Below are 9776 nucleotides of genomic sequence, written 5' to 3'. Positions count from 1 at the left end.
CAAGTAAATGTGAGCATACTTGAGCGGTTGTGAGTTGATTTTACTAAATTAACGTGTTTGCTTGTTTTGTTGAGTGTCTTGAATAGGTACCATGGCTACGGATGATGAAACACAAGTTCCCACAGGGAAACTCACACTCGTTGATGTGATGAGGGCATTGCAAGCCTTGAACGACAAGGTCGGGAGTATCGACGGTCGAATGGAAACTTTGGGAAGTAGGGTGGAAGCAATTGAAGGAGGTAGTAAGGAGGTCTCATATTTGCCTCGAGTGCAATGCCAAGGAGGCACAAGTGGAGCTACTCGAAGCACTTCACTTACATTGTCACCCGACACCTTCCATCATCTATATAACCCCACTCCCCAAAACACCCCCCAAAACACTCCTCAAAACACAACTCTCACCCCACCAAACAACATTCCCCTAGGTCAATGGAACAACCCAACCCCACAATATCAAACTCCAAATGATCCACACCTAAATGTACCAATACCACCACAAAACCGTCCAAACACCCAACAACTAAATGAGGATGAGATAGAAAAAGCTATACTTGAGCACGTACGTTATGGTGACCGAGTTTGGAGGCAACGAGGGCAAGCACAAGGAGGTTATCGAGGAAGGGGTGGAAGACACGGTCCGAACCCACACATGGGTAGGCAAGGAGGGTACCAAGATCGTGAAGGGTACCAAGGTCGTGATCACCAAGATTATGATTATGATGGAGAATTTAATGGGAACCATGGTTATGGGGGAGGGCGAGACACGAGTCTCAATTCCATCAAGATTACTCTCCCAGCCTTCAAATGGGGAAGTGACCCCGATACATTTCTTGATTGGGTGATGTATTGTGATAGAATCTTCTTGACGAACGACATGTCCGAGGTGAAAAAGAGTCTTCGCCATTGATCAATTCGAAGGGTACGCCTCCACATGGTGGGAAACTCAAGTGAAAGCAAGAAGAATTATTGGGATTTCTCCCACCCTAACTTGGGATGAATTGAAGGATGACATGCGGCGTAAGTATGCCATCGAGCGCTACAAGCAAGAACAACTTAGGAAGGTGTATACCTTGAGGCAAAACAAAAAGAGTGTGGAAGAATACTATGATGAGTTCCAAATTGTAAAGATGAGAATCGATTTTGACGAGGATGATTTGAATGCTATGACTCGGTTCCGAGCCGGGTTAAATGGTGACATTGTCTCCCAAATGAGACTCCACAACTATGGGAGTATTGAAGAAACCCTTTAAGTGGATATTGAGATTGAGGAGGGTCTCAAGGAAGACAAAATAAATAAGTCAAGGGGCTATGCGAGTTCATAGAACAATAACAAAAAACAAGGAGCTTCCTCCTCAAATTGGCAAAAGAACAAGGGCTCCATGCAAGAAACCAAGGGGACTTTTGTAAAGAACGCTAAAGTTGACAAATAACCTCCAAAGTTTGTTCCAAAATAAGGAGGTGTGAAACCAATCCAATGTTTTAAATGTCATGGCTTTGGCCATAGAGCAAGTGAGTGCCCCAACCATAGAGCTTTTGTTTTGAAGGAGACTTATAGTGATGATGAAGAGGAATGTGAGGAAGAGAATGACGAGGGTGATCATGAGAATGATGAACTTGGTAGTGATGAAGGTGATATGAAGGGTGATGGTGAGTGCACCGTACCACTCTATTTATCAAGGAGGGTGTTGACATGTATGGCTAGGCCTCAAGAAGGGGAGATCGCTATCCCAAACTATGTAGTAAGGCGAACAATGATAAGCAAGGCCATGGATGATCCTAGTCAACGGGAAAACCTTTTTCATTCCAAGTGTATCATAAATCAAAATGTGTGTGTCATGATCATTGATAGTGGGAGATGTGCGAATGTTGCAAGTACGACTCTAGTTGATTTCTTGAAACTCTCCACCACCCATCATGAACATCCTTATAAACTCCAATGGCTTAATGAATGTGGAGAATTGAAGGTGACCCGACAAGTTATTATAAAGTTTAAAGTTGGGAAGTATCAAGAAGAGATCTTATGTGACGTTGTTCCCATGCAAGCTTGTCACCTTCTACTTGGACGGCCTTGGAAATATGATAGGTTGACCAAGCATGATGGTAGAACCAATCGATATACACTTGTCCATAATGGAATCAAACATGTGATGTGCCTAATGTCTCCTTTCCAAGTTGGTGAGGTTTATCACAAAATGAGGGAGTTGAAGGAGAAGGGAAAGGATGCCTTGCAATCAAACATGGTGGTACAAGAAAATAGAGAGGAGAATAGTTCTCAAGAAATAAGTACGAATAAGAAGGAGTCAAGGGGAAGGGCCAAGGTGACCCTCTTGGCCAATTTTGGGGAAATTAGGGAGGAATTAGGGGAGTGTCAACCGGTGATTCTCCTCACACATAGCGATTATGCATTGAACACTAATGAACTAACCCCTTCTTTTCCTAGTTCTATTTCTTCTCTTTTGCAGGAATTTGAAGATATGTTCCAATCGGAACTCCCAAAAGGGCTACCACCTTTGAGGGGAATTGAACGCCAAATTGATTTTGTCCCGGGGTCTCAATTTCCAAATAAACCGGCTTATAGAGCCAACCCAGATGACACTAAGGAGCTTCAAAAGCAAGTGGATGAGCTCCTTGAAAATGGAGTTGTGCGAGAAAGTATGAGTCCATGTGCGGTGCTCGTGATTTTGGTGCCAAAGAAAGATGGGTCATGGCGCATATGTGTTGATTATCATGCCATCAACAAGATAACGGTAACGTATCGCCATCCCATACCTCGTCTTGATGACATGCTTGATGAGTTGAATGGTTCATGCATATTCTCTAAGATAGATCTTAAGAGTGGGTATCATCAAATCCGGATGAAACCCAGAGATGAGTGGAAGACCGCATTCAAGACCAAGTTTGGTCTATATGAATGGTTGGTGATGCCTTTTGGTCTCACTAACGCTCCTAGCACTTTCATGAGTTTGATGAATCATGTGATGAAACCTTTTATTGGCAAATTCGTGGTTGTGTACTTTGATGATATTTTGGTGTATAGTAAAACCATGGATGAGCATGTTATTCATTTGAAATGTGTATTTGAAGTGCTTAGACAAGAACAACTTTATGCTAATGTTGCTAAATGCTCTTTTTGTGTTGATGAAGTTATTTTCTTGGGATTTGTTGTGAGTTCAAGAGGCGTTGAGGTTGATGAATCCAAAATAGACGCTATTAAGAATTGGCTAACTCCTAAATCCATTAGTGACATTAGAAGTTTTCATGGATTGGCTAGTTTTTATAGGCGGTTTGTTAAAGGGTTTAGTACCATCGCCGCTCCTTTGATCGAAGTAATCCGAAAGGATAAACCATTTTCTTGGGGTGTGGAGCAAGCAAAGGCTTTTGAAACTCTAAAACAAATGCTGAGCTTCGCACCATTGTTGCAATTACCCGATTTTGACAAAATCTTTGAAGTTGAATGCGATGCTAGTAAAGTAGGTATTGGTGCCATTTTGATGCAAGACCAAAAACCCATTGCCTATTTTAGTGAAAAAATTAAGGGTGCGACGTTGAATTACTCCACCTATGATCTTGAATTGTATGCGTTGATTAGAGCTTTGGGTAATTGGCAACACTACTTGTGGCCTAAAGAGTTTGTGATTAAGATCGACCATGAGTCCTTGAAGCATCTTAAGGCCCAAGGAAAGTTGAAAAAAAGGCATGCTAAATGGGTTGAATTGCTTGAAATCTTCCCTTATGTAATCCAATACAGAAAGGGAAAGGAGAATGTAGTGGTGCATGCCCTCTCAAGGAAACATGTTTTGATTAATACCTTGTCTTCCGAATTGATGGGTTTTGAAAGCTTGTAGACATTGTATCCTAAGGACCCTGTCTTTGCCAAAATCTTGCTAGATTGTGAAGAATGGGAAAGGGAGAGGTGGATTAGGGATAGGTCTTCTACTCCCTATTCTAGGTTTGATGGTTTGTTGTTAAAAAACAAACGTTTGTGTGTGCCCATGTGCTCTTAAGGGAATTATTTGTGAGGGAGGCACACAATGGGGGATTGATGAGACTTTTTGGGATTGATAAAACTTTTGGGATTCTTGAGGAGCAATTTTATTGGTCTTATATGCGGCGGGATGTAGCTAAGATTTGTGGCCAATGCATTGAGTGTCGTGGTGCCAAGTCTAGACTTCTTCCCCATGGTTTGTATACCCCTCTCCCCACCCCTCAACAACCTTGGGTTGATATTTCGATGGATTTTGTATTGGGTTTGCCTAGAACCAAAAGGGGTAAAGATAGCATCGTTTTTGTTGTTGATTGGTTTTCTAAAATTGCTTATTTCATTGCTTGTCATAAAGTTGATGATGCTCCTCATGTTGCATCTTTGTTTGTTGAGTATATGGTAAAGTTGCATGGTATTCCCAAACCCATAGTGAGCGATAGGGATCCCTAATTCCTTAGCCACTTTTGGAAAGAATTATAGGGACGACTTGGTACTAAATTATTTTTTTCTACCTCTTGTCACCCACAAACCGATGGCCAAACCGAAGTTGTCAATAGGACCTTGGGTTCTATGCTTAGGGCCATGGTTAAAGGGAAACTAGCATCTTGGGAAGAACAATTGCCTTTGGTTGAATTTGCTTACAATCGAGTCTTTCATAGCACTATTGGCATGTCACCTTTTAAAGTGGTTTATGGTTTTAACCCCCTAACCCCTTTAGATCTAACCCCTTTGTCTTAAGATGTTGTGTTAAGTTTAGATGGCAACAAACGAGCTGAGGTCATGAAGAAGTTACATGAAAAAGTGAGGCTTCACCTTGAGAAAAAGAACCAACAATCAGCCAAGAGAGCCAACAAAGGCCGCAAGAGAGTTGTGCTTGAACCGGGTGATTGGGTTTGGGTACACTTCCAAAAGGAAAGGTTTCCCAACAAAAGGAAGACTAAGTTGATGCCTAGAGGAGATGGTCCGTTCGAGGTATTTGAGAGACTCAATGACAATTCATACAAAATTGATCTTCCACCCGAATACCAAGTTCATAACACCTTCAATGTGTGTGACCTCTCCTCTATGGATGTGTATGATGATGACCCCTTAAATTTGAGGACAAATGCTTTTCAAGAAGGGGAGAATGATACAATCCCCGTTGCATTAAGACCTTTCACAAGAAGCCAAGCACGAGAACTCCAAGTTGCACAAGGGCTTTTCATGAAAATGGATGTGTTAGGACACACTTTGTTGCCATCCCGAGGGACCCTTGCATTGATGATCGCATGGGAGGACAAAAGGGTGAAAGAAGGGGAAGATGGCACAACATGCCTCCAGCATAGTGTGCACTGCGTCCAGCAAAATGCGCACTGCATCCAGCAAAGTGCGCACTGCGTCTAGAAAAGTGTGCCGCATGTTGAACATGCGAACCAACAACTCTAACGCAAAGTGTGTCAGCAAATCTGGGGATTTTGAGGAGCGCAAGATGCGACGGAACAGTAGGGACGCATGTTGAACATGCGTCTCGCATATGGAGCCACAAAATATGACATCCGGATCTTTTGGGTCACTTTTGCAAACTTGAGAGCCACTCTTGGGCCTCTTATGTACTAATTTAGCCTAAGACTATAAATAGCCTAAGTTAGCTCATTTTGAAGGTAGAATATTTTGATTGTTGATATTTTTAGATTGTAAAACTCTTTTGAGTGTTTAGAGCTTGCTAAGCTTGAGATTGTGAACATTGTGAGAGGAGTGGTTATTAAGGTGTCAAATCCCTATTGGTCATCCTAAGAGTTTGGTGCTCTTTAGTTCCTAAATTAGAGGTCAAGTTAATCAAGAACTTTGGTTGCTAATTTTGGTCTTTAGTTGTGTCAAATTATCTATCCTTTACTTTCTTGTCCGTTTTCTTCATTTTCGTTTTGATTATTTCATCACTTCTTCCTTAATAAGGAGAAGAAACAGTGACTCTTGTCCGAGGATATCGATATGAACCGACTCAGCGTTGCTATCCTTCCAGTGAGCCTCTGCACTCCTTTGACGTTATTTACCACCTCAATATCCTCGATGGCTTTGATCTTGTTCAGGTTAATTTCAATTCCCCGGTTGGACACCATGAAACCCAAGAACTTGCCCGACCGGACACCGAAGGCATATTTCTCCGGGTTATGCTTCATGTTGTATTTACGGTGTACATTGAAGGTTTCCTGCAAATGTTTTAAATGGTCCTCTATTTCCAGGGACTTGATAACCATGTCATCAATATAAACTTCCATTGTTTTTCCTATCTGTTCTTCGAACATCCCGTTAACTAGGCGTTGGTAAGTTGCACCGATATTTTTTTAATTCGAAGGGCATGACATTGTAACAGTAAGTCCCGTACCGGGTAATAAAGAATGTTTTCTCTTGATCCTCTGGGTGCATCCGGATTTGGTTATACCTGGAGTAAGCGTCGAGAAAACTCAACATCTCGTGCCCGGCCGTCGCATCGATCATTCTATCGATGTGGGGCATCGGAAATGAATCCTTCGGGCATGCTTTGTTTAAATCCTTATAACCTACACACATTCTAAATTTATTACCTTTTTTCGGCACCACCACTACGTTAGCTAGCCAATCCGAGTATTTTACCTCCCGAATAGAGCCTATTTTCAAAAGCTTTGTTACCTCATCCTTTACGAAGGCATGCTTTGGTTCTGCCATAGGCCTTCTCTTCTGCTTCACTGGGGGAAATCTCCCGTCGAGGCTGAGCTTGTGAGTTGTTACTTCCGGTGGAACACCTGTCATATCTATATGGGACCATGCGAAACAATCAACATTAGCTTGAAGAAACTTAATTAACTTGTTCCTGAGCTCCGAGGTTAACCCCGTGCCCAGGTATACCTTTCTATCTGGTAGATATTCGAACAAGATGACTTGCTCCAGCTCCTCCACCGTAGATTTGGTTGCATCCGAATCATCCGACAAGACGAATGATCTAGGTACACAGAAGTCATCTTCTTCATACCCCGGGTCCGACCCCTGCTGCTCCGCTGTTGAACTCGTACACTTTAGTTGCTATTTAGAGTCCTTGCCACTGATTGACTCGTTCTCTTTTGGTTTCGGTTTTTTGGGAATGAGTGGCGTTTCCTCAACCGTGAACATCTCCCTTGCAATAGGTTGTTCTCCTCGGATGGTTTTTACCCCCTCCGGTGTTGGGAATTTCAGCAGCTGATGTAATGTCGATGGGACAACCCTCATGCTATGTACCTACGGCCTACCGAGCAAAGCATTATACTTCATGTCTCTTTCGATGACATAGACCACCGTCTGCTGAATGGTGCCGTCAACGTTGACCGACAAAGAAATCTCCCCCTTCGTGGTTTTAATCGCCATATTAAACCCACTGAGGACTCGAGCCACAGGTATAATTTGATCGAGTAGTCTCAAGTTGTTCGACCACTCTCCACCGGATGATATTGGCCGAGCTACCTGGGTCAATCAAAATACACTTGACTTGTGATTTAAAAATAAGAACAGAAATTACCAAAGCATCATTGTGCGGTTGAATGATGCCTTCTGCATCTTCATTGCTGAAGGAGACGGTACCCTCGGGCACGTAATCTCGGCTCCGCTTCTCGCGTACAACAGAGATCTTTGTCCGTTTCATCACCGGCCCTCGAGGGGCGTCTGAACCACCGATTATCATGTTGATTACATGCTGAGGTTCCACTGGTTCAGCCCGTTTGTGGGATTCCTTTTCCTTGTAATGGCTTTTAGCCCGTTCACTCAGGAACTCTCGAAGGTGGCCATTTTTCAGTAACCGAGCCACCTCTTCTCTCAATTGGCGACAGTCTTCAGTTCTGTGCCCATGGGTTCCGTGGTACTCACATATCACGTTCGGGTCCCGTTGTCCGGGATCTGATCTCAATGGTCTCGGCCATCTTGCTTCTGCGATACGATCTATGGCCGAGACGAGATCTGAAGTATTTATGCTCAAGTTGTACTCCGATATCCTCGGCAAGTCTTTGTTGGTAGCCGAGCTCCCAGCATCACTTCTAAATGATAGACCTCGGCTGTTCAACGGGCGCTCGGTCCGTTTATCACCCCGACTGGAGAACTGACTGGGACCTACCCTCAATTTTCCGACCTGAAGCTTGGCTTTTCTGAATGAGAGTACGGCCAATACCTTTCCTTCGATGGTCTTGACTCCGGCTCGTAATTTTTCCTCGATCTCTCAGAGCTTTTGCTCATATTTACAGGTCCCCGGGGGATCTCCAACTGGTCATCATCTACCCGAATCTTTGATTCATACCTGTTATGAACATCATCCCAGGTCACAAGCTCGTATTCCAGCAAGTTTTCTTTTAGTTTGAACGAGGCTGTCGAGCTTCGAGGATTAAGCTCTTTGGTAAAAGCTTGCGCAACCCATTCCTCCAGAACCGGAGGGAGCTCCATCCGTTCCCTTTGGAATCGGTTGACAAATTCACGTAATAACTCATTATGCCTTTGGGCTATACGGAAAATATCTGCCTTATGGGCCTGCACCTTTTTGGCACCGACATGAGCTTTTATGAACGCATCCGCAAGCATTTCGAAAGAAGTGATTGAATGTTCGGGCAGATGGTCGTACCAAGTCAATGCTCCCTTCGACAGAGTTTCCCTAAACTTTTTCAACAACACGAATTCAATTTCATCCTCTTCGACGTCATTGCCTTTTATGGCACAGGTTTATGAAGTCACGTGTTCCTGCGGGTCCGTTGTGCCGTCATACTTCTGGATATCCGGCATTTTGAACCTCTTCGAGATCAATTTCAAAGCTGCACTCGGAGGAAAAGACCTTTGAATGTACCTCTTCGAATCCGGTCCTTTCAGAATAGGCGGAGCCCCCGGGATCTGGTCCACCCAAGAGTTATATGTTTCCACCCTCTTTTCAGTTGAGTCTACCCGCTTCGCCAATGTTTCGAGCATTCTCAGAACTTCGGTGGATGAGCCAGCTCCGGACCCATTACTCTCGACCATCCGTGTTTCGTCCCTTCTGGGTTTGGCAACACCTTTCGTCCTCTCCGAGGGCGTTTTATCATTTTTGCTTTGCAACTGGGCTATTGCGACTCCTTGTTCGGCAATAGCTGCTCTCTGTTCTTGCAACATTTCAAAAATTAAACGTAAGTTAATATCATCCGGGGTATCCAACACTTTCCAGCCTTATTCCCGGGACAAAGTAATTGAATTGTGAGTATTTAAGGGATCAGTGGCCGGCTGGACGGCATTCTCCTGGTTCACGGTGTTCTGCCGGTTGAGGTCCTCCCTCGAATCAACGGAGTTTGGGTCGATGGGATCTGCTGGTAAGCCCCGTAGCCCACTGTTCTTATTTTTTACCACAATCTCGTTGTTGTTGACGTGACCAAATTGTCCACTGTTTGCCATTTGGTCCGTTTTCACAAAGCCGAACAAAATATTTTTTAATCTTAACGGGTAAGAGATAGAAGCCAAGATCAAAGATCACTACCATCCTAGCCCTACGGTGGGCGCCAAACTGTTTACCCCGAATTTAGGTAATCAAGTAAATTTGTAAGTGAGGTATAGGATATATGGATAAACTTTAATCTATTTTTGGTATATGTGGAATATATATATGGATTCATGTGTAATGGTATGTATCTATGAATATGTGCGTTAATAACTTGAATAAATACGTTGCTATGGATGATTAAGTTAATGGTATTAGAATAGAGCTAAAGACAACAATATTTCACTGATTCGGGCCAAAGATAGAAATGATATTTTGATATACATTGGTTATTACAATACTCTAGATCTCAAAAAGCTAACCCTT

Source organism: Lycium barbarum, chromosome 11 (genome assembly GCF_019175385.1).
Source record: "Lycium barbarum isolate Lr01 chromosome 11, ASM1917538v2, whole genome shotgun sequence".
NCBI lineage: Eukaryota > Viridiplantae > Streptophyta > Magnoliopsida > Solanales > Solanaceae > Lycium > Lycium barbarum.
This window is presented reverse-complemented; position numbering follows the sequence as displayed.